The sequence below is a fragment of the Bos indicus genome, chromosome 27 (assembly GCF_029378745.1).
Source record: "Bos indicus isolate NIAB-ARS_2022 breed Sahiwal x Tharparkar chromosome 27, NIAB-ARS_B.indTharparkar_mat_pri_1.0, whole genome shotgun sequence".
Lineage (NCBI taxonomy): Eukaryota > Metazoa > Chordata > Mammalia > Artiodactyla > Bovidae > Bos > Bos indicus.
In genome coordinates this window covers 35,016,982-35,040,184 of record NC_091786.1, presented here as the reverse complement: position 1 = coordinate 35,040,184, position 23,203 = coordinate 35,016,982, and the positions used below count along the sequence as shown (strand labels likewise).

The following is a 23,203-nucleotide window of genomic DNA, read 5'->3' as shown; positions in this document are numbered from 1 at the left end:
TTCTTTTACAAGTGGTTGACCAGTTTTCCCAGCACCACTTGTTAAAGAGATTGTCTTTAATCCATTGTATATTCTTGCCTCCTTTGTCAAAGATAAGGTGTCCATATGTGCGTGGATTTATCTCTGGGCTTTCTATTTTGTTCCATTGATCTATATTTCTGTCTTTGTGCCAGTACCATACTGTCTTGATAACTGTGGCTTTGTAGTAGAGCCTGAAGTCAGGTAGGTTGATTCCTCCAGTTCCATTCTTCTTTCTCAAGATCGCTTTGGCTATTTGAGGTTTTTTGTATTTCCATACAAATTGTGAAATTATTTGTTCTAGCTCTGTGAAGAATACTGTTGGTAGCTTGATAGGGATTGCATTGAATCTATAAATTGCTTTGGGTAGTATACTCATTTTCACTATATTGATTCTTCCAATCCATGAACATGGTATATTTCTCCATCTATTAGTGTCCTCTTTGATTTCCTTCACTAGTGTTTTATAGTTTTCTATGTATAGGTCTTTAGTTTCTCTAGGTAGATATATTCCTAAGTATTTTATTCTTTCCGTTGCAATGGTGAATGGAATTGTTTCCCTAATTTCTCTTTCTGTTTTCTCATTATTAGTGTATAGGAATGCAAGGGATTTCTGTGTGTTGATTTTATATCCTGCAGCTTTACTATAGTCATTGATTAGTTCTAGTAATTTTCTGGTGGAGTCTTTAGGGTTTTCTATGTAGAGGATCATGTCATCTGCAAACAGTGAGAGTTTTACTTCTTATTTTCCAATTTGGATTCCTTTTATTTCTTTTTCTGCTCTGATTGCTGTGGCCAAAACTTCCAGAACTATGTTGAATAAACTGTTGCTTGTTGACCTGCATACAAGTTTCTTAGGAGGCAGGTAAGGTGGTCTGGTATTCCCATTTCTTTAAGAACACTGTCAAAGCCTTTAGCATTGTCAATGAAGCAGAAGTAGATGCTTTTCGGGAATTCCTTGCTTATTCTCTGATCTAGTGGATGTTGGCAATTTGATATCTGGTTTCTCTGCATTTTCTAAATCCAGCTTGAATATCTGGAAGTTTCTTGGTTCATGTAAGTAAAAATTTAACATTATCTGAAAGTCTATCAATAGAAAACTTTTCAAATACAGTATGGAAGAGACGAGCAGGGAAACACATTGAAGCTGTTCACAGATGCAAATCAGAATGACCAGGAAGCTCTGCTCCCATAAAATACTAGATTAAAAGTAATATGTGTAATATATATATGTTATGTGAGTGTCCAAATATTTATCAGTACACATACACTCCATTATAAGCAATACTTATATATGTGTAATCACTAAATATCCCTTCATGGATCATAGCCTTGTTGTGGTGAAAGGGTTTCCATAACTCAATAAAGCTATGAGCCATGCTGTGCAGGGCCACCCAAGATGGGTGGGTCACAGTGAAGAGTTCTGACAAATTGTGCTCCACTGGAGGAGGAAATGGCAACCCACTCTAGTATTCTTGCCAGAGGACGTCATGAACAGTACAAAAAGGTGAAAAGATATGACACTGGAAAGTGAGCCCCTCAGGTCAGAAGTTGTCAGTATGCTACTGCAGAAGAGTGGAAGGCAATTACTAATAGCTTCAGAAAGAATGAAGTGACTGGGCCAAAGCAGAAATGACAGTCAGTAGTGAATGTGCCTGGTGGTGAAAGTAAAGTCCAATGCGGTAAGGAACAATACTGCATAGAGTCTGGAATGTTAGTTCCATGACATGGACATGATCAAGCATGAGATGGAAAGAGTGAAAAATCAACATCTTACGAATCAGTGAACTAAAATGGACAAGAATGGGCAAATTCAATTCAGATGGCCATGGTATTTATCACTGTAGGCAAGAATCCCTTAGAAGAAATGGAGTGGCCCTCATAGTCAACAAAAGAGACCAAAATTCAGTACTTGGGTGCAATCTCAAAAACAACAGAATGATCTCAGTTCACTTCCAAAGCAAACCATTCAACGTCACAGTAATTCAAGTCTATGCCCCAGCCACTGATGCTGAAGAAGCTGAAGTAGACCAGTTCCATGAAGACCTTCTAGAACTAATACCAAAAAAAAAAAAAAGTCCTTTTCATCACAGGAGGCAACGTGGTTGTCTACGGAGGCTTTACAAATAGCTGAGGAAAGAAGAGAAGTGAAGGGCAAGGGAAATGACAAAGATATACTCAACAGAATGCAGAGAATAGCACATGAGATAAGAAGGCCTTAGAATGAGAAGGACTAGAGATCTCTTCAAGAAAAGTGGAGATATCAAGGGAACATTTCACTGAAGGATGGGCACGATAAAGGACAGAAGTGGTAAGGACCTAATAGAAGCAGAAGAGATTAAGAAGTTACAAGAATATACAAAAAACTATGAAAGAGAGGTCTTAATGACCCAGATAGCCACCATGGTGTGGTCACTCACCCAGAGCTGAACAATCTGGAGTGTTAAGTTAAGTGGGCCTTAGGAAGCATTACTATGAACAAAGCTAGTGGAGGTGATAAAATTCTACCTGGGAACTATTTCAAATCCTAAAAGATGCTGCTGCTAAAGTGCTGCACTCAATATACCAGCCAAATTGGAAAACTCAGCAGTGGCCACAGGACTGGAAAAGGTCACTTTTCTTTCCAATCCCAAAGAATGGCAATGCCAAAGAATGTTCAGACTTCCAAACAACTGTGCTCTTTTCAAATGCTAATAAGGTGCGTGCATGTGTACTCAGCCATGTTCGACTCTTTGTGACCACATGGATTGAAGCCTGCCAGGCTTCCCTGTCTGAGAAAGTTTCCAGGCAAGAATACTAGAGTGGGTTGCCATTTTCTTCTCCAGGAAATCTTCCTGACCCAGGAATTGAACCGTCAACTTTTACATCTCCAGCAATGCAAGCAGATTCTTAACCAACTGTGCCACTTGGGAAGCCCACATGCTATTAAAGTTATGCTCAAAATCCTTAAAACTAGGCTTCAGCAGCACATGAACAGAGAACTTTCAGATGTACAACCTGGGTTTTGAAGAGGCAGAGGAACCAGAGATAAAATTGGAACCATTAACTGGATCATGGAGAAAGCAAGGGAGTTGTAGAAAAACATCTACATCTACTTCTGCTTCATTTACTATGATAAAGTCTTTGTGTGGATCACAACAAACTGTGAAAAATTCTAAAGGAGATCAGAGTACCAGACCACCTTATCTGTTCCCTGAGAAACCTGTATGCAAGCAAGAAGTAACAGTTAGAAGAGGACATGCAACAACTGAGTGGTTCAAAATTGGGAAAGGAGTAAGACAAAGCTGTATATTGTCACCCTGTTTAGCTAACTTATATGCAGAATTATTGTTCTACAGTTGCTCAAACATCTCTGACTTGCAACCCTAAGGACTGCAGCATGCCGAACTTCCCTGTCCATCACCAACTCCGAGAGTTTGCTCAAACTCATATCCATTCAATCGGTGATGCCACCAACCATCTCACCCTCTGTCTCCCCCTTCTCCTCCTACCCTCAGTCTTTGCCAGCATCAGGGTCTTTTCTAATGAGACAGCTCTTCACATCAGGTGGCCAAAGTATTGGAGCTTCAGCTTCAGCTTCAGCCCTTCCAATGTATATTCAGGGTTGATTTCCTTTAAGGTTGACTGGTTTGCCCTCCTTGCTGTCCAAGGGACTCTCAAGAGTCTTCTACAGCACAATACAAAAGCATCAATTCTTCTGCACTCAGCTTTCTTTATGGTCCAACTCTCACATCCATACATGACTACTGGAAAAACCAAAGCTTTGACTATACGGACATTTGTTGGCAAAGTAATGTCTCTGATTTTTAATATGCTGTCTAGGTTTGTCATAGCTTTTCTTCCAAAGGGCAAGCTACTTTAATTTCATGGCTGCCGTCCCTGTCCACTGTGATTTTGGAGCCCAAGAGGGGAAAAAAGTCTGTTCCTATTCTGTCCCTATTTATTTTCCCCATCTATTTTCTATGAAGGGATGGGACCAGATGCCATGATCTTATTTTTTTTTTTTTTTTTAATGTTGAATTTTAAGCCAGCTTATTCACTCTCCTCTTTCACCTTCATCAAGAGGCTCTTTAGTTCCTCTTTGCTTTCTGCCATTAGGGAAGTGTCATCTGCATATCTTAGATTATTGATATTTCTCCTGGCAATCTTGATTCCACCTTGTGCTTCATCCAGTCCAGCATTTTGCATGAGATACTCTGGCCTTCCCTGGTGGCTCAGATGGTAAAGCGTCTGCCTACAATGCGGGAAACCTGGGTTCGATCCCTGGTCAGGAAGATCCCCTGGAGAAGGAAATGGCAACCCACTCCAGTATTCTTGCCTGGAAAATCCCATGGATGGAGGAGCTTGGTTGGTCACTGTCCATGGGGTTGCAAAGAGTCGGACACAACTGAGCAACTTCACTATCACTCTGCATAGAAATTGAATAAGCAGGGTGACAATATACAGCCCTGAAGTATTTCTTTCCTAATTTTGAATCAGTTTATTGTTCCATGTCCAGTACTAACTGTTGCTTCTTGACCTACATATAGGTTTCTCAAGGAGTCAGGTAAGGTGGTCTGTTGTTGCCATTTCTTAAAGAAATTTCCAGTTTGTGATCTACACCATCAAAGGCTTTAGCATAGTCAATAAAGCAGAACTAGATGTTTTTCTGGAATTCCCTTGCTTTTTCTATAATCCAGAGGAAGTTGACAATTTGATCTCTGGTTCCTCTGCCTTTTTTAAATCCAGCTTGAACATCTGGAAGTTCTTGGTTCACATACTATTGAAGCCTAGTTGGAGGATTTTGAGCACCTTGCTAGCATGTGAAATGATCACAATGTAAGGTAGTTTGAACATTCTTTAGCGTTGCCCTTCTTTGGGATTGGAATGAAAACTGACCTTTTCCAGTCCTGTGGCCACTGCTGAGTTTTCCAAATTTGCTGGCATATTGTGTGCAGCAATTTAACAGCATCATCTTTCAGGATTTGAAATAGCTCAGCTGGAATTCCATCACCTCCACTAGCTTTATTCATAGTTATACTTCCCAAGGCCTACTTGACTTCACACTCCAGGATGTCTGGATCTAGTTGAGTGACCACGCCGCTGTAGTTATCCAGGTCATTCAGATCTTTTTTGTACAGTTCTTCTGTGTATTCTTGCCACCTCTTCTTAATCTCTTCGACTTCTGTTAGGTCCTTACTGTTTCTGTCCTTTTTGTGTCCATCTTTGCATGAAATATTCCCTTTGAAGAGATCTCTAGTCTTTTCCATTCTGTTGTTTTCCTCTATTTCTTTGCATTGTTCATTTAAGAAGGCTTTTTTTTTTTTTTTTAATCTCTCCTTGATATTCTTGTAACTCTGTATACAGATCAGTATATGTTTCCCTTTCTCCTTTGCCTTTGGCTTCTCTTCTTTTCTCAGTTATTTGTAAGGCCTCTTCAAACAGTCATTTTGCCTTGTTGCATTTTTTTTTTCTTGGGGATGTGCCAGGTGGGATGAATCACAAGCTGGAATCAAGATCGTGGGCAGAAATATCAAGGACCTCAGATATGCCAATGATACCACTCTAATGGTAGAAAGTAAGAGGAACTAAAAAAGAAAATCTCTTGATGAGGGTGAAAGAGGAAAGTAAAAAAGCTGACTTGAAACCCCAAATTCAAAAAACTAAGATCATAGCATCTGCTCCCATCACTCCATGGCAAAAAGAAGGGGGAAAAGTGGAAGCAGTGACAGATTTTATTTTCTTGAGCTCCAAAATCACTGTGGATGGTGACTTCAGCCATGAAATTCAAAGGCACTTACTCCTTGGAAGGAATGCCATGAAAAACCTGGATAGCATATTGGAAAGCAGAGACATCACTTTGCTGACAAAGGTCTGTGTAGTCAAAGCTGTGGTTTTCCAATATTCATGTAAGGATGTCGGAGTTGGTGCATAAAGAAGGCTAAGTGCTGAAAAATTGACGCTTTTGAACTGTGATGTTGGAGAAGACTCATGAGAGTCCCTTGGACTGCAGAGATCAGACCAGTCCATCCTAAAGGAAATCAGCCCTGAATATTCATTGGAAGGACTGATGCTGAAGCTCCAATACTTTGGCCACCTGATGTGAAGAAATGACTCATTTGAAAAGATGCTGATGCTGAGAAAGATTGAAGGTGGGAGGAGAAGGGGACGACAGAGGATGAGATGGTTGGATGTTACCACTGACTCGATGGACATGTGTTTGAGTAAGCTCCAGGAGTCGGTGATGGATAGGGAAGCCTAGCATGCTGTAGTCCATGGGGTCACAAAGAGTCGGACATGACTCAATTTTTGACTGAGCGACTGAAATGAACTGATATATTTTATAATATATACACATATATACATTTGAAGGAGATATTTTTATCCTCATTTTAAAATTGATGAGAATTAAATGTACAAGTTTAAGGTCATTCCTTCACTGACTGACAGAGCCAATATTCAGTGTAAGAACTACTTGACTCAGAGAGCCCAATGATAAATGCTCAAAACCAGTGTTCTTGTCACTTACATTTTTTCCCAGTTTTAATGAGTATATCTCTTATCTTTTTCATTAGCAAAGGTAACCTTGAGAAAGTTATTTAATCCCCTTATACCTCAGTTTATCCATCTTTGAATTTGCAATTGTGCTGGTGGTAAAGGCTCTTCCTGCCAATATAGGAGATACAAGAGGGTTGGATTTGATACCTGGGTCAGAAAGATCCCTTAGAGTAGGAAATAGGACCCCACTCCAGTATTCTTGCCTCCCATGGGAAAATTCTATGGGCAGAGGAACCTCTTGGGCTACCATTCACGGGGCTGCAAAGAGTTGGACACAACTGAGCAAATGAATACATAGGTTATGAAGATGAAATTGCTCGTTGCTCATAAAGGAACAAAAGTGGTGTCTGGTACATAGTAAGTGCTCACTAAATATAATATATTAGTTTAATTATTTATGGATTTACCCTGATTTTTCTGTAGACTCTATGCTAATATATGTTTATCTAAATTTCAATTTAATGTGAACATCTTCGGGAGAATCAACTAAGACTATCTGATAGATTTTCTGAAGTATCTGATAGAATACTATTTGATCAGTAGTATAGAAATATCAATATTTTCTGTCACCATTGCTAATTAAAGAAAGAACAAATATCAACTTGTTCATAAACTGAAAGTGCTCTGAAGAAGCCAGCAAGGATAACAAAATGTTGGATAAACCAGCATTACCTGTCCACAATACAATTTTCATTCTAGTACTGAGGAAATAATAAATCAGTCCTACTTCCCTGGATTGTTTGTAGGAAAAAAACAAGTCAAGAAATGTTAAGAATCATGTTCCTGATATAATTTCTTTCAAATAAACAGATAAATTTGTAACTGGCTCTTCTGCAAGGACAGGAAAAGCAAAGGACACTATGAAAATACTTAGCTTTGGTCAGTGGTTGGGATGGTGTTTTGAATATTAACCAATACATACGCTCTTTCTCTTTTTTAAAAAAGAGACACTACACACTGAGGAAACCAGAAGGGAAAGAGACACGTGTACCCCAATGTTCATCGCAGCACTGTTTATAATAGCCAAGACATGGAAGCAACCTAGATGCCCATCAGCAGATGAATGGATAAGAAAGCTGTGGTACATATACACAATGGAGTATCACTCAGCCATTAAAAAGAAAACATTTGAGTCAGTTCTAATGAGATGGATGAAACTGGAACCTATTATACAGAGTAAAGTAAGCCAGAAAGAAAAACACCAATACAGTATACTAACGCATATATATGGAATTTAGAAAGATGGTAACAATAACCCTGTGTACGAGACAGCAAAAGAGACACTGATGTATAGATCAGTCTTATGGACTCTGTGGGAGAGGGAGGGGGTGGGGAGATTTGGGAGAATGGCATTGAAACATGTATAATATCATGTATGAAACAAGTCGCCAGTCCAGGTTCGATGCACGATGCTGGATGCTTGGGGCTGGTGCACTGGGACGACCCAGAGGGATGGTATGGGGAGGGAGGAGGGAGGAGGGTTCAGGATGGGGAACACAGGTATACCTGTGGCAGATTCATTACGATATTTGGCAAAACTAATACAATATTGTTAATAATAAAATTAAAAAAAATAAAAATAATAAAAAAATAAAAAAGAGACACTAATAGTGTCCCAGAAGAAACTACATCATGTTTAAAAAAAAAAAATTCTTGGTATAACTAAAAAAATATTCCCTGAGAAGAAAAGCTTGGATTATGTAAGCATATTTACATACAGTTCCATGTTTAAGAATGGATAAGGAAAAGACAGCTAATTTTATTTATTTAGTCATTGCTTAGCTTGTCCATTTTTGGACAATTGCACACCTCAGACATTTTTTTATTTTTCAGTTGAAAATGAATGAGATGTTCTAAACATCTCTCACCTACTTACAGGAACTACAGTCAGTTTGATAAACTCCTGTTCTGCCTTATAAATAAAGAATTCAAGGATGCCTTCTATCACAACCAATATTGCACAACTTGCATTGCTGGAATAATGCCTATATTCATGTAATATAGTGTTCACTTAGTATATAGTGAACAATATAAGATGCATAGTATTAATATATATATATATAGTGTTAAATTTAGAAGTATAGCATTTATAGTTTTTATTACAATTGACAAGGAAGACGTACTCTTCATGTTGATAGATAAGAAATAAAATCTCTTTTTCTTCTTTTCCTTTTTTTTAAATTTAAATTTATTTATTTTAATTGGAGGATTGATTGACTGATTTTTACAAAGGACCCACATTTCATGAGCACGTGGTAAAGAAGCCTTTATTTTTTAACGTTTTTGTAAACAATTGAACACTGTGGAATAACATTAAAAAAAGTATATCCTTGATGAATTTTTAAAATAAACATAGTGTGATTCCAACTCAAACTCACAGACTTGCACCCAAAACAGCCTCCACTTTTCCAATAAATAAGAGTAAAGTCAGAAAGAAAACAAGTAGAAGATAAGAAATTAAAAGACTTCCTGGGATTCTGAAATAAAATGAAGGTCATTGTTGGATGAAATGAAGTGAGAAAGCAACCACAGGAACACAGTGGCAAAGGAGAGAGACTAGTCGGTTAGCTTCCCAAGGGGTACTTGTGGTAAAGAATCCACCTGCAGTGCAGGAGACATAGGCATGTGGGTTTGGTCCCTGGGTTAAGAAGATCCCCCGGAGGAAGAAACGGCAACCCACTCTGCCAGGAGCCAGCGTGAGGAACTCCGCCCATGGCAAATGTCATAAGGAAGGAGGCTCGGCATACACAAAGGCGGGATTGAGCCTCAGGAGTCCCCCTGGAAATTCTCGAGCATCTATCCCCAAAACCAGAGTCTGCCTACTTTACTGCTTTGTGCTCACCTACACCTCTGACTTTACGGGGGCCTGTCCCCCACCACCTCTTTCAGAGAAGGAGTTAACTTAGAGCTCCAGTTAATAATAATTCCTGGGCATGACAGGAGTGTTTCAACCTAGAAATTCCTCTGAAGGTTCTCTAGCCTGCCTGACAGGCTTGTCCAGCCACATGTGATTGTTCACAGCCTCCCAACCGTGAGAGGCACGAGATGCTTTAAACCTTCTAAAAACAGGTTCTTTAGAGAAGTTAGAAAACTATTAGTATAGTATAGTGGGCTGATTAGAAATTGTATTGGTGAAGGGTTTTTCATTTGTTGAGCCAATGTTTGCTGCTAAGTCTCCACATCCCCTGCCCTTATAAACATTAATGAATATATAGAAGAAATAAGTATTAACCTTTGATATTAATCACGTTAGACCTTAGGCTAAGCAAATTCTTTCCTTAATTAAAACCCACTACACCCTCACCCTATAGGAATGTAACTTTATCTGGTACCTTTGGAAGGTGGCATCTGTTTTAAGAATAATCACCCCTGGAGAAATAAGTGTTCTGGTTGACTGACCGCTGTCACAAGGAGAGGGTCATAAATTGTCAGCAGGCCCCCTGGCCAGAAGATGATGTAACGCCCCTAAGACCTCTGTATACATTTGTATGAAGCACCTGACTTTAATAAAAGTCAGGACTGCTGATCCCGCGTGACTTTTATATAACATCTCAGTGTATAAAAACAGACCCTGGAAAAATAAAAAATGGGATCAGTTCTTAGAAAGACTGGTCTCCCCATGCCATTCTTTCTCTCATCTTCTGGCAGAATTCCCATCTGGGGCGTGGAGGCTCGTCAAGCCTACTAACTATGTCTGGGCTTCTAAGATCTGACCAGGGAGGCCTTAGTGTCTCCTCTCCTTCGGGAGAACGGGAGGATGCCTGTGGCCTATGTAGGTGACGTAAATTCCTTGCCTTGGAATTTTATTAGCTTTTCACGTAAACCAAGTCATTCAGCCTCTTTTCTCCACTGAATTTTCCCACTGAGCTATTCTCATTCTATTACTCTTTATATCTCTAATTAATATTTAATTAAAGCCAGTGTATTCGCCAATGCTGTCTCTCCTTCGAATTTCCCTGGATCCACCGGGGCTGGACCCTGGCACCACTCCAGCATTCCTGCCTGGAAAATCCCATGGACAGAGGAACCTGGAGGCCTATGGTCTGTGGAGACACAAAGAGTCGGACACGATTGAAGTGACTTAACATGCACCCATGCACAATGCTCCAGAGGAGATGCAGCCTCAGAGTATGAAGGAAAAACAGGAAGAGCTGAAAGGGTGAGAGTAGAAAGTGCGGATAAATGTGGAATTATCCAAGGAAGTCTGTCCACAAAACTACGAAACTAGTTCAGTTCAGTTCAGTTACTCAGTCGTGTCTGACTCTTTGAGACCTCATGAGCTGCAGCATGCCAGGCCTCCCTGTCCATTATCAACTCCCGGAGTCCACCCAAACCCTTGTCCATTGAGCTGGTGATGCCATCCAACCATCTCATCCTCTGTCGTCCCCTTTTCTTCCTGGCCCCAATCTTTCCCAGCATCAGGGTCTTTTCCAGTAAGTCAGCTCTTCACATCAGGTGGCCAAAATATTGGAGTTTCAGCTTCACATCAGTCCTTCCAATGAACACCCAGGACTGATCTCATTTAGGATGGACTGGTTGGATCTCCTTGCAGTCCAAGGGACTCTCAAGAGTCTTCTCCAACACCACAATTCAAAAGCATCAATTCTTCAGTGCTCAGCTTTCTTCACAGTCCAACTCTCACATCCATACATGACCACTGGAAAAACCATAGCCTTGACTAGACGGACCTTTGTTGGCAAAGTAATGTCTCTGCTTTTAATATGCTGTCTAGGTTGGTCATAACTTTCCTTCCACGGAGTAAGCGTCTTATAATTTCATGGTGGCAATCACCATCTGCAGTGATTTTGAAGCCCAGAAAAATAAAGTCAACCACTGTTTCCACTGTTTCCCTATCTATTTTCCATGAAGTGGTTGACCAGATGCCATGATCTTTGTTTTCTGAATGTTGAGCTTTAAGCCAACTTTTTCACGAAACTAGTTACCTCTCATATTCAGTACTCTCCACTCCCTTTCTGAAGAAGGCAATGGCAACCCACTCCAGTACGCTTGCCTGGAAAATCCCATGGACAAAGGAGCCTGGTAGACTGCAGTCCATGGGGTCGCAAAGAGTCGGACACAACTGAGTGATTTCATTTTCACTTTCATGCGTTGGAGAAGGAAATGGCAACCCACTCCAGTACTCTTGTCTGGAGAATCCCAGGGACAGAGGAGCCTGGTGGGCTGCTGTCTATGGGGTCTCACAGAGTCAGACACGACTGAAGCGACTTAGCAGCAGCAGGAGCAGCAGCCACTCCCTTTCTTTCAGTTACAGAACAGTCAACACAACCCTTTTATCTAAAGGGAGACAATTTAAAAGAGTATTTTCTTTCATAAAGTAATTGAATTAATGATGCCTACAGAATTCGGGCCTCTCCAATGATCTGTTCTCTAAAATAGGCATAATCCAATTCAACTACTGGAAGTACCATGGTCTAAAAGTCAGCTCCAAAATAAAGACTGTCATGTTTGACCACTAAAATCTTTAGATCACACAGGTATCTAGATATGAACAGAGAAGGAGGACACAGGCCAAAACAACAGGGATCCCTGGGCAAACAAAAGTAAAGCAGACACCTCTAGACAGACAGAAAATCACACCTTTAAGGCGATAATATCCTGGAAGCAGACAAAGAAACATGGGGAAAATCAGGAATCTCTGACATCTAAATACAACCTATTGTCATTAAGCCCTCATGACAATAAAATTAGGCTCACAGATAAAACATTATCATCATGCACAGGCTTCAGGACACTTCCAATCAAAGTTAAATAAACCCCCAAATTCTTCCTCTCCTAGGGAAGGTGGAAATGCAATGAAAATCAGGGAATACAACTCTAAACCCTTCTCTCCCCAGTGAATATTCCACTACTTCATTTCTAAGTCCTACATAACTGGCTAGCTAAAAAACTCAGGGCAGCTAGTCATCATAGTTTGCCCACTCTCCCCTTGAGAGTGTTGTTGTTGTTGTTCTTGTTCAGTCACTAAGTTTTGTCCAATTCTCTGCAATCCTATGGACTCTCTGCAATCCTATGGAGGCATGCCAGGGCTCCCTGTCATTCATCATCTCCTGGAGTTTGCTCAAACTCAAGTCCATTTAGTTAGTGATGCTTTCCAACCAACTCATCCTCTGTCTCTCTCTGCTCCTCCTGCCCTCAATCTTTCCCAGCATCAAGGTCTTTTCCAATAAGTTGGCTCTTTGCATCAGGTGGCCAAAGTATTGAAGCTTCAGCTTGAGTGTCAGTCCTTCCAATAAATATTCATGGTTGATTTCCTTTAAGATTGACTGGTTTGATCCCCTTGCAGTCCAAGGGACTCTCATGAGTCTTCTCCAGCACCACAGTTCAAAATCATCAATTCTTGGGCACTTAGCCTTCTTTATGGCCCAATTCTCACATCCTTACATGACTACTGAAAAAACCATAGCTTTGACTATATGGACCTATGTTGGCCAAAGGATGTCTCTGCTTTTTAATACACTGTCTAGGTTTGCCTTGAGAGCATATTATTGCTTAAATAAACCCTCATTTGCTTTCCTTACCTCCCTTTCCCCTCTCTGAATTCTTTCTGCACATGAGACAAGAATCTACTTCTCAATAACGTGTGACAAACTCCGGTAACATAGAGTGAGAACTGCCAATTAGGACTTTTATTAAAAATGATGTGGGATCAAAAGTCACTAGCAGGTTAAAGCACCTTCAAACCAAGCAGGAAAAGTCAAAGTCTTTTTGTCTCCTTCCCTTCTTTTCCCTCTACTACCCCTTTCTTTTTCCTTTTCTCTCCATGGGAACATTGTCCACTTGGACATGAGTTATAGACCAGACTTTCCAAGGCAGAGAATTATACAGGACAAACAGATCAACTGTAAAGCTTTTAGTGGTCAAATAGGGCTGGTGTAAGAAACCAAGGCTCATTTTTCCACCAGACACTTGCTGAATATCAGTGTTATGTGAGGTCAGAGGATGCTAGCATAGCAATTTTCTATTTAAGTCTGAATTTGGAATAAAGAGCTCATGATCTGAGCCACAGTGACCTCCTGGTCTTTTTTTTTTTTTTTTCCTTGCTGACTGTATAGAGTTTATCCATCTTTGGCTGCAAAGAATACAATCAATCTGATTTCCATTGACCATTGACCATTTGGTGATGTCCATGTGTAGAGTTGTCTCTTGTGTTGCTGGAAGAGAATGTTTGCTATGACCAGTGTGCTCTCTTCACAACACTCTTAGCCTTTGCCCTGCTACATTTTGTACTCCAAGGCCAAATTTACCGGTTATTCCAGGTATCTCTTGACTTCCTACTTTTGCATTCCATTGCCGTATGATGAAAAGGACAACTTTTTTTTTTTTTTTTCTTTTTGGTTTTAGTTCTAGAAGGTCTTATAGATCTTCATAGAAGCTATGAAGTTCAACTTCAGTCTCTTTGGCATTAGTGGTTAGGGCATAGACTTGGATTACTGTGATGTTGAATGATTTGCCTTGGAAATGAACCGAGATCATTCTGTTGTTTTTGAGACTGCACCCAAGTACTGCATTTTGGACTGTTTTGTTGACTATAAGAGCTACTCTATTTCTTTTAAGGGATTCTTGCCCACAGTAGTAGGTATAAGGGTCATCTGAATTAAATTCATCCATTCCCATCCATTTTAGTTCACTGATTTCTAAAATGTCAATGTTCACTCACCATCATCTCTTTGACCACTTTCAATTTACCTTGATTCATGGTTCTAACATTCCATATTGCTATGCAATATTGTTCTTTATAGCACTAAACTTTACTTTCACCAGAAGACATATCCACAACTGGGCATCATTTCTGCTTTGACTCAGCTTCTTTATTCTTTCTGGAGCTATTTCTCCACTCTTTTCCAGTATCATATTGGACACCTACTGACCTGCAGTGTTCATCTTTCAATGTTATATCTTTTATCTTTTCATACTGTTCATGGGGGTTCTCAAGGCAAGAATGCTAAAGTGATTTGCCGTTCCCTTCTCAGTGGACCATGTTTTGTCAGAACTCTCCACCATCTCCCATCCATCTTGGGTGGCCCTACAGTGCATAGCTTATAATTTTACTGAGTTGCACCAGCCTATGATCCATTTGTTCATTTGGGTTAGTTTTCTGTGATTGTGATTTTCATTCTAACTGTTGTTTGATGGATGAGGATAAGAGGCTTGTGATGAAAGGGACCGGCTGTGCATAAAACTGGGTCTTACTTTGATGGGCAGGGCTATGCTCAGTAAATTTTTAATCCAATTTTATACTGATGTGTGGGGCTGTACCTCTTCCCTTTAGTTTGGCCTGAGACACACCAGTCCTAGATTCTTCAGTCTCTGGTATACAATAGGCTCTATGGTAGGGCGAATGGCAATCTCCTCTAAGAAGACTCATACTAGTATGCCAAGCCTCCCAAGATTGCTGCTGCCAGTGCCCATGACCTCACAGCAGGCCACTGTAGACCCATGCTTCCACCAGAGCCTCCAAAACACTCACAGGCAAGTCTCACTCAATCTCTTGTGAACCTGATTTTGGGGTGTATTATTTCATTCTTTTCCTTCCTTTTTTTACACAAACTATTGCAGACAAGATCCTGGCCTCAGTTCAGTTCAGTTCAGTCGCTCAGTCGTGTCTGACTCTTTGCGACCCCATGAATCGCAGCATGCCAGACCTCCCTGTCCATTATCAACTCCTGGAGTTCATTCAGACTCACATCCATCGAGTCAGTGATGCCATCCAGCCATCTCATCCTCTGTCTTTCAGTATACTATCATTTTGTCTTTTCATACTTTTCATGGGGTTCTCAAGGCAAGAATACTGAAGTGGTTTGCCATTCCCTTCTCCAGTGGACCACATTCTGTCAGATCTCTCCACCATGACCTGCCCGTCTACCAAACACATTAAGGAAGATATTAAAGTTTGAGGAAACAGCTTTAACTATTCATGGTAAAACTGATAATAGAAATGATGAAAAGTAAAGCAAGTGTTCCTTTGATCAATAGAAATTTTGACCTTTAAGGCTTAAGATCATGATGTAGTAAGCAAAATTGGTAACCATTATAAATTTAAAATCTTAAGTGCATTTTATCACTCTCTCACACACACACAAACACCCACATGGACACTAGGACACTCACATAACATATACAGAATTAAGAAAACTTTTTATTTACCTTATTTTCACCACATATAGTGCCAGTTGCTACATATGTATAATCTCGTTCAAACGATGCTCTTGGCTTGCTTCTTAAATTTGTAGATACACACACAAGGCCTTGAAAGTAAGTATACTGAGTATCAAAATTTTTAAATGGCACTACTTCTGCATGAGTCCAGTGACAAACCAACTTTCCACAATTGATATTCCTGTAACATAGGACAGAAAATATTACCCATATGTCACTTAGTGACACAATATATTACTTAAATATCAATTCAAAATATGAGACTAAGTCACAATGTTAGTCAAAGCATAACACCAAGGATATTCAGAAACATACATCAACTTACAAAGTGTAACATATAAATTTATACTTATATACCATATTCATTTCTCTGTTGTATTACGTGATTCCTTGTAGTATACACACATACATATATATTACATTTGAAAAATATATTATTTTTTTCTAAATACATACCTAAAACTACAAAATCCTCCATTACAGTTTCTGAACCGATCTTTACACTTATTCACTTCTTGAAAACATAGAAAAGAAGTCCCTTTTGCAACTGAAAATATAAGTTTCAGTTATTCATCTTGAAAACAACAACATTAAAAACTAAAAGTGTGAATTTATATGGAGACATCTAGTCAACAAAGCCCAGGCAGTATCATCTACTATAAATTTTTGGTGCCATCTGCTGGCTATATGGGATTCCCAGGTGCACAGTGGTAATGAATCTACCCAGTGCAGGAGACACAGGAGATGTTTGTTTGATCCCTGGGTCAGGAAGATCCCCTGGAGATGAAATGGCAATCCACTCAAGTATTCTTGCCTTGGAAATTTCATGGACAGAGGAACTGGGTGGGTTACAGTCTATATGGTTGCAAAAAGTCATACATGACTGAGTGGCTGAGTACTGCACTGCACTGCACTGGTTATGTATGAAGGAGAAATGGTTACTAAAAACTACCTCCTTGAGAATAGAAAACTATTATTACCCTACAGAAATTACTAACAAGTAAAACACTCATTTGCTCCCTTATCTGTAATTCTAATAGTCTACTCCATTTCCACCAATCACCTGAAATTTTACTATTATCCTATTCTTTTGTTTTATACTTACTAGATCTATTTTACGCCTTGATATAGGTCAAAGTTTATTTTATTTGTAATTTATCTCCAAATTTACATTTAAACAATAATCATTATTATGGTGACAGGGTAGGTTACTAACCTAAAGATATAGTTTAAAAATAAACCATAGAAAAAAAGTACAAATATTACATCTTCCAAACAACTCTGCACACTGTATATTTGTGTCTCGGCATCTCCCACCAAAGCAATAGGTAGTCTTATTACTGCAAAATTCAAAATCAGCAGATTTCACATCGGGTATACAAGACTCAGAAATTCCATTGCCATATCCTTCAAAATCACATGGATCTGCACTTTTCCTACATATAAGTCCTCTTTCAGCTATCTGGGAGACAAAGAAAGCCAAATAACTGTTTCTAAAATAGAAAAACAAAATATGATAATTTAAATAGTAGTTTTGTAACTGTAATTTCCATTATTATTGTATTTATAAGTATTTTAAAAGGCTTCCTTGGTGGCTCAGTTGGTTAAAAAAAAAAAAAAAAATCCTCCTGCAATGCAGGAGACCCAGATTTGATCCCTGGGTTGAGAAGATCCCCTGGGTGAGGAAGATCCCCTGGAAAAGGAAATGGCAACCCACTTTAGTAGTCTTGCCTCGAAAACCTCATGGACAGGGGAGCCTGATGGGCTATAGTCCATGCGGTAGCAAAGAATCAGACACGACTTAGCGACTAAACCACTGCCAAGTATTTAAAGTTATGAATTTACTTAAAAGTTCTGGTGAAGTTGGACATAACTGATAGTTATAGAGCATTCCATCCAAAAATAGAAGAATACACATTCTTCTCAAGTGAACATGAAATATTCTCCAGGATTGACCATATGCTGGGCCACAAGATGAGCCCAGCATATTTAAGAAAATCAAAATCACATCCAGCATTTTTTTTTTTTATCACAAGGCTATGAGAATAGAAATAAACTACAAGAAAAAAACTATAAAAAAAACACAAACACATAATGGCTAAACAATATGCTGCTAAACAACCAATAGATCACTGGAGAACTCAAAGTGGAAATTAGAAAATACCTGGAGACAAATGGAAACAAAAGCACAATGGTCCAAAACTGCAGCAAAAGCAGTTCTAAGAAGGAAGTTCATCACAATAAAATCTTACCTTAAGAAAGAAGAAAAATCTCAAAAAAAGCAACCCAAATTTCACCTAAAACAACAAGAGAGAGGGGAACAACAACAACAAAAAAACTAAACTAAAATTATAAATTTAGAGGGCCTTCCTGTTCAAGATGGTGGAGTAGAAGGACATGCACTCATCTCCTCCTACAAGAGCACCAAAATCGCCAAGTAGCTCTTGAACAACTATCAACAGGAGGTCACCAGATTCCACCAAAAAAAGATAATCTATATCTAAAGACAAAGAAGAAACCACAACAAGATTGTAGGAGGAGCACAAACATGATAAAATCAGATCCCATACCTGGTAGGTGGGCAACCCATGATTTGGAGAATAATAATACCAAAGAAGTTCTCCCACTATTGTGAAGGTTCTGAGCCTCATGTCAAACTTCCCAGCCTGGGGATTTGGCAAAGAGACTGGGAATCCCCAGGGAATCTGACTTTGAAGGCCAGTGGGATTTGATTATAGGGCTTTCACAGGACTGGGGGAGGCAGAGACTTCACTTTTGGAGGGCAAAAAAAAATCTGTGTGCACCAAAACCCAGGGGAAAAGAGTTCAGTGACCCCACAGAAGACTGAACCAGACGTACCTGCTAGAGTTGGAATGTCTGCAACACTAGCATACACAACACACACACACGAGTGGACATGTGGGTCAGAAGTGACTCACTGTGGGGACACAGGCACTGGCAGCAGCAATCCTGGAAGAGGCCCTTCGCATAAGCCCCCTTGGAGGTCACTATTAACCTGATCACAGAGCCCATACACCCAAGGGTTGGGTCACCTCTGGTCAAAAAACTCCACTCATCAGTGGATAATTGGATTACCATTTTAGTGAGCATAGCCCTGCTCACCAGAGCAAGACCCAGTTTTCCCCACCACTAATCCCTTCCACAGTTTATTGTGATCCACACAGTCAAAGGCTTGGTTGGGCACAGTCAATAAAGCAGAAATAGATGTTTTTCTGGAACTCTCTTGCTTTTTTGATGATTCAGTGGATGTTGGCAATTTGATCTCTGGTTCTTCTGCCTTTTCTAAAACCAGCCTGAACATCTGGAAGTTCATGGTTCACATATTGCTGAAGCCTGGCTTGGAGAATTTTGAGCATTACCTTACTAGTGTGTGAGATGAGTGCAATTGTGCAGTAGTTTGAGCATTCTTTGGCATTGCCTTTCTTTGGGATTGGAATGAAAACTGACCTTTTCTAGTCCTGTGGCCACTGCTGAGTTTTCCAAATGTGCTGGCATATTGAGTGCAGCACTTTCACAGCATCATCTTTCAGGATTTGGAATAGCTCAACTGGAATTCCATCACTTCCACTAGCTTTGTTCGTAGTGATGCTTTCTAAGGCCCACTTGACTTCACATTCCAAGATGTCTGGCTCTAGGTCAGTGATCACACCATCGTGATTATCTGGGTTGTGAAGATCTTTTTTGTACAGTTCTTCTGTGTATTCGTGCCATCTCTTCTTAATATCTTTTCTGCTTCTGTTAGGTCCATACCATTTCTGTCCTTTATCGAGCTCATCTTTGCATGAAATGTTCCCCAGGTATCTCTAGTTTTCTTAAAGAGATCTCTAGTCTTTCCCATTCTGTTGTTTTCCTCTATTTCTTTGCATTGATCGCTGAAGAAGGCTTTCTCATCTCTTCTTGCTATTCTTTGGAACTCTGCATGCAGATGCTTATATCTTTCCTTTTCTCCTTTGCTTTTTGCTTTTTTTCTTTTCACAGCTATTTGTAAGGCCTCTCCAGACAGCCATTTTGCTTTTTTGCATTTCTTTTCCATGGGGATGATCTTGATCCCTGTCTCCTGTATAATGTCACTAACCTTTGTCCATAGTTCATCAGGGACTCTATCTATCAGATCTGGCAAACCACTTCAGTATTCTTGCCTCGAGAACCCCATGAACAGTATGAAAAGGCAAAATGATAGGATACTGAAAGAGGAACTCCCCAGGTAGGTAGGTGCCCAATACGCTACTGGAGATGAGTGGAGAAATAACTCCAGAAAGAATGAAGAGATGTAGCCAAAGCAAAAACAACACTCAGTTATGGATGTGACTGGTGATAGAAGCAAGGTCAGATGCTGTAAAGAGCAATATTGCATAGGAACCTGGAATGTTATGTGTATTCTTACTTGGGATTTATATTGCCTGAGACTCTCTGTGCTTCCTGGACTTGGTTGACTATTTCTTTTCCAATGTTAGGGAGGTTTTCAGATATCATTTCTTCAAATATTTTTTCATGTCCTTTCTCTTCTCTTTCTGGGACCCCTGTAATGCAAATGCTGGTGCAGTTAATGTTATCCCAGAGGTCTCTTAGGCTGTCTTCATTTTTTTTTTTTTCATTCTTTTTCTACATGCTGTTCAGCGGCAGTGATTTCCAACATTCTGTCCTCCAGTTCACTTACCCATTCTTCTGCATCAGTTATTCTGCTATTGATTCTTTCATCTGTCTCTCTCTCCCTCTCTATTTTATTTTTTTGTTTTTTTTTTAGTGCTTCTAGCTCTTTGGTTAACATTTCTTTCATCTTTTCAATCTTTGCCTCCATTCTTTCCCCAAGGTCCTGGATCATCTTTTACTGGAAAGTTTCCTAGGTCTCCACTTCATTTGGTTGTTTTTCTGGGGTTTTATCTTGTCCTTTCATCTGGAACAAAGCCCTCTGCTTTTTCATCCTGCTTAACTTTCTGTCATGTGGTTTGGTTCTAGCTGATCTAGGACTGTGGTTCTTCTTGCTTTTTCTGTCTGCCCACTGGTGGATGATGCTAAGGAGCCTGTGTAAGCTTCCTGATGGAAGGGATTCAGTTCAGTTGCTCAGTCGTGTCCAACTTTTTGTGACCCCATGAATTGCAGCACACTGGGCCTCCCTGTCCATCACCGACTCCCAGAGTTCACTCAAACTCACGTCCATTGAGTTGGTGATGCCATCCAGCCATCTCATCCTCTATCATCCCCTTTTCCTCCTGCCCCCAATCCCTCCCAGCATCAGAGTCTTTTCCAATGAGTCAACTCTTCGCATGAGGTGGCCAAAGTATTGGAGTTTCAGCTTTAGCATCATTCCTTCCAATGAACACCCACGACTGATCTCCTTTTGAATGGACTGGTTGGATCTCCTTGCAGTCCATGGGAGTCTCAAGAGTCTTCTCCAACACGACAGTTCAAAAGCATCAATTTTTCGGCACTCAGCTTTCTTCACAGTCCAACTCTCACTCCATACATGACCACAGGAAAAACCATAGCCTTGACTAGATGGACCTTTGTTGACAAAGTAATGTCTCTGCTTTTCAATATGTTATCTAGGTTGGTCATAGCTTTCCTTCCAAGGAGTAAGCGTCTTTTAATTTCATGGCTGCAGTCACCATCTGCAGTGATTTTGGTGCCCACAAAAATAAAGTCTGACACTGTTTCCACTGTTTTCCCATCTATTTCCCAGGAAGTAATGGGACCAGATGCCATGATCTTCGTTTTCTGAATGTTGAGCTTTGAGCCAACTTTTTCACTCTCCTCTTTCACTTTCATCAAGAGGCTTTTTAGTTCCTCTTAACTTTCTTCCATAAGGGTGGTGTCATCTGCATATCTGAGGTTATTGATATTTCTCCCGGAAATCTTGATTCCAGCTTGTGCTTCTTCCAGCCCAGCGTTTCTCATGATGTACCCTGCATAGAAGTTAAATAAGCAGGGTGACAATATACAGCCTTCATGTACTCCTTTTCCTATTTGGAACCAGTCTGTTGTTCCATATCCAGTTCTAACTGTTGCTTCCTGACCTGCATATAGCTTTCTCAAGAGGCAGGTCAGGTCAAATTCCCATCTCTTTCAGAATTTTTCAGTTTATTGTGATCCACACAGAAGTGGTATGGACCTAACAGAAGCATAAAAGATATTAAGAAGAGGTGGCATGAATACACAGAAGAACTGTACAAAAAAGATCTTCATGACCAAGATAATCACGATGGTGTGATCACTGACCTAGAGCCAGACATCTTGGAATGTGAAGTCAAGTGGGCCTTAGAAAGCATCACTACGAACAAAGCTAGTGGAAGTGATGGAATTCCAGTTGAGCTATTCCAAATCCTGAAAGATGATGCTGTGAAAGTGCTGCACTCAATATGCCAGCACATTTGGAAAACTCAGCAGTGGCCACAGGACTAGAAAAGGTCAGTTTTCATTCCAATCCCAAAGAAAGGCAATGCCAAAGAATGCTCAAACTACTGCACAATTGCACTCATCTCACACACTAGTAAGGTAATGCTCAAAATTCTCCAAGCCAGGCTTCAGCAATATGTGAACCATGAACTTCCAGATGTTCAAGTCGGTTTTAGAAAAGAGCCACCAGTATATGCTCCAAGGACTCAAGTTCTAATTAAGTCTGGAAATATGGCTCCCCAAAGGTTCAACTCTAGCCTATATGGAAGGACTTGTATTCTGTAATACTTTCTACCCCCACAGCAGTCAAGGTACCAGGATACGATTACTGGATTCACTACTCATGAGTCAAACAATGGAAGAAAACAGAAGAGGACACTCAAAACACCTGTCAACAAGCTACAACATGCAGTGCCAGTTCAACAAGGATATATAAAACTACACCCGATCACAGAAAATATCACTCACCTTTAGATGGACACTGCTATAAGGACTCTGAGGCTTGATACCAGCAAGACGGGGAGGCCCAATGCCCCTTATCATCCCAACTCAGGAGAGAGTAGCCAGAGAGACCTCGACACCTCTACTCCCAAAGAATTGGGCCTCCCGTCTCCTGAAGGGGAACTGTTAGGTAGTTACAATAGGAAAAAGGAGCCCAAAAAGCCAGTGGCAAAAAGACAAAGAAGGGAGAAGCCTGCAAAAATGGAACAAAGGAAGGTCTGAAGACCGGAGTGAGAACCTCAGGTGAAATAAACAGCCCTCATGGCTAGCCCAATTTACAGAGGGCAGGTTCAGGAGGAGGAGAAAAAACATATAAGAAGAGAAGCCAAATTGAACCCCTTTCTTTTGGGTTGGCCCACCCTCATGCCTTGAGGATGTATTTTCCTTTGCTTGCAAAATATAACTGAGCTGTAACAGAGCTGTAACACCGGTCCACTGTTTCAAATTTTTGCTGTGGTGAGATAGAACCGAGGAAATCACACACTCCCCTGACACTAAGAAAAGTATAACAAGGAAAATACACTAAAACACAATAAATGAATCGTAATGTACTCTT

The 23,203-nt window shown here is 40.2% G+C and overlaps 1 long non-coding RNA gene across 3 annotated transcripts in view; it reads right to left on the bottom strand.

Moving 5' to 3' along the window:
* LOC139180128 (uncharacterized) overlaps window positions 1–23,203 on the bottom strand; it is a 42,958-nt gene that overhangs the window by 2,597 nt on the left and 17,158 nt on the right. For 2 of the 3 annotated variants that reach the window (XR_011564440.1, XR_011564442.1), the window contains one exon: window positions 15,721–15,913. This is a non-coding gene — a long non-coding RNA (uncharacterized lncRNA). Of the gene's footprint in view, window positions 1–15,720; window positions 15,914–16,188; window positions 16,283–23,203 lie in introns of those variants that run through there. The other variant, XR_011564441.1, reaches the window with a different exon arrangement.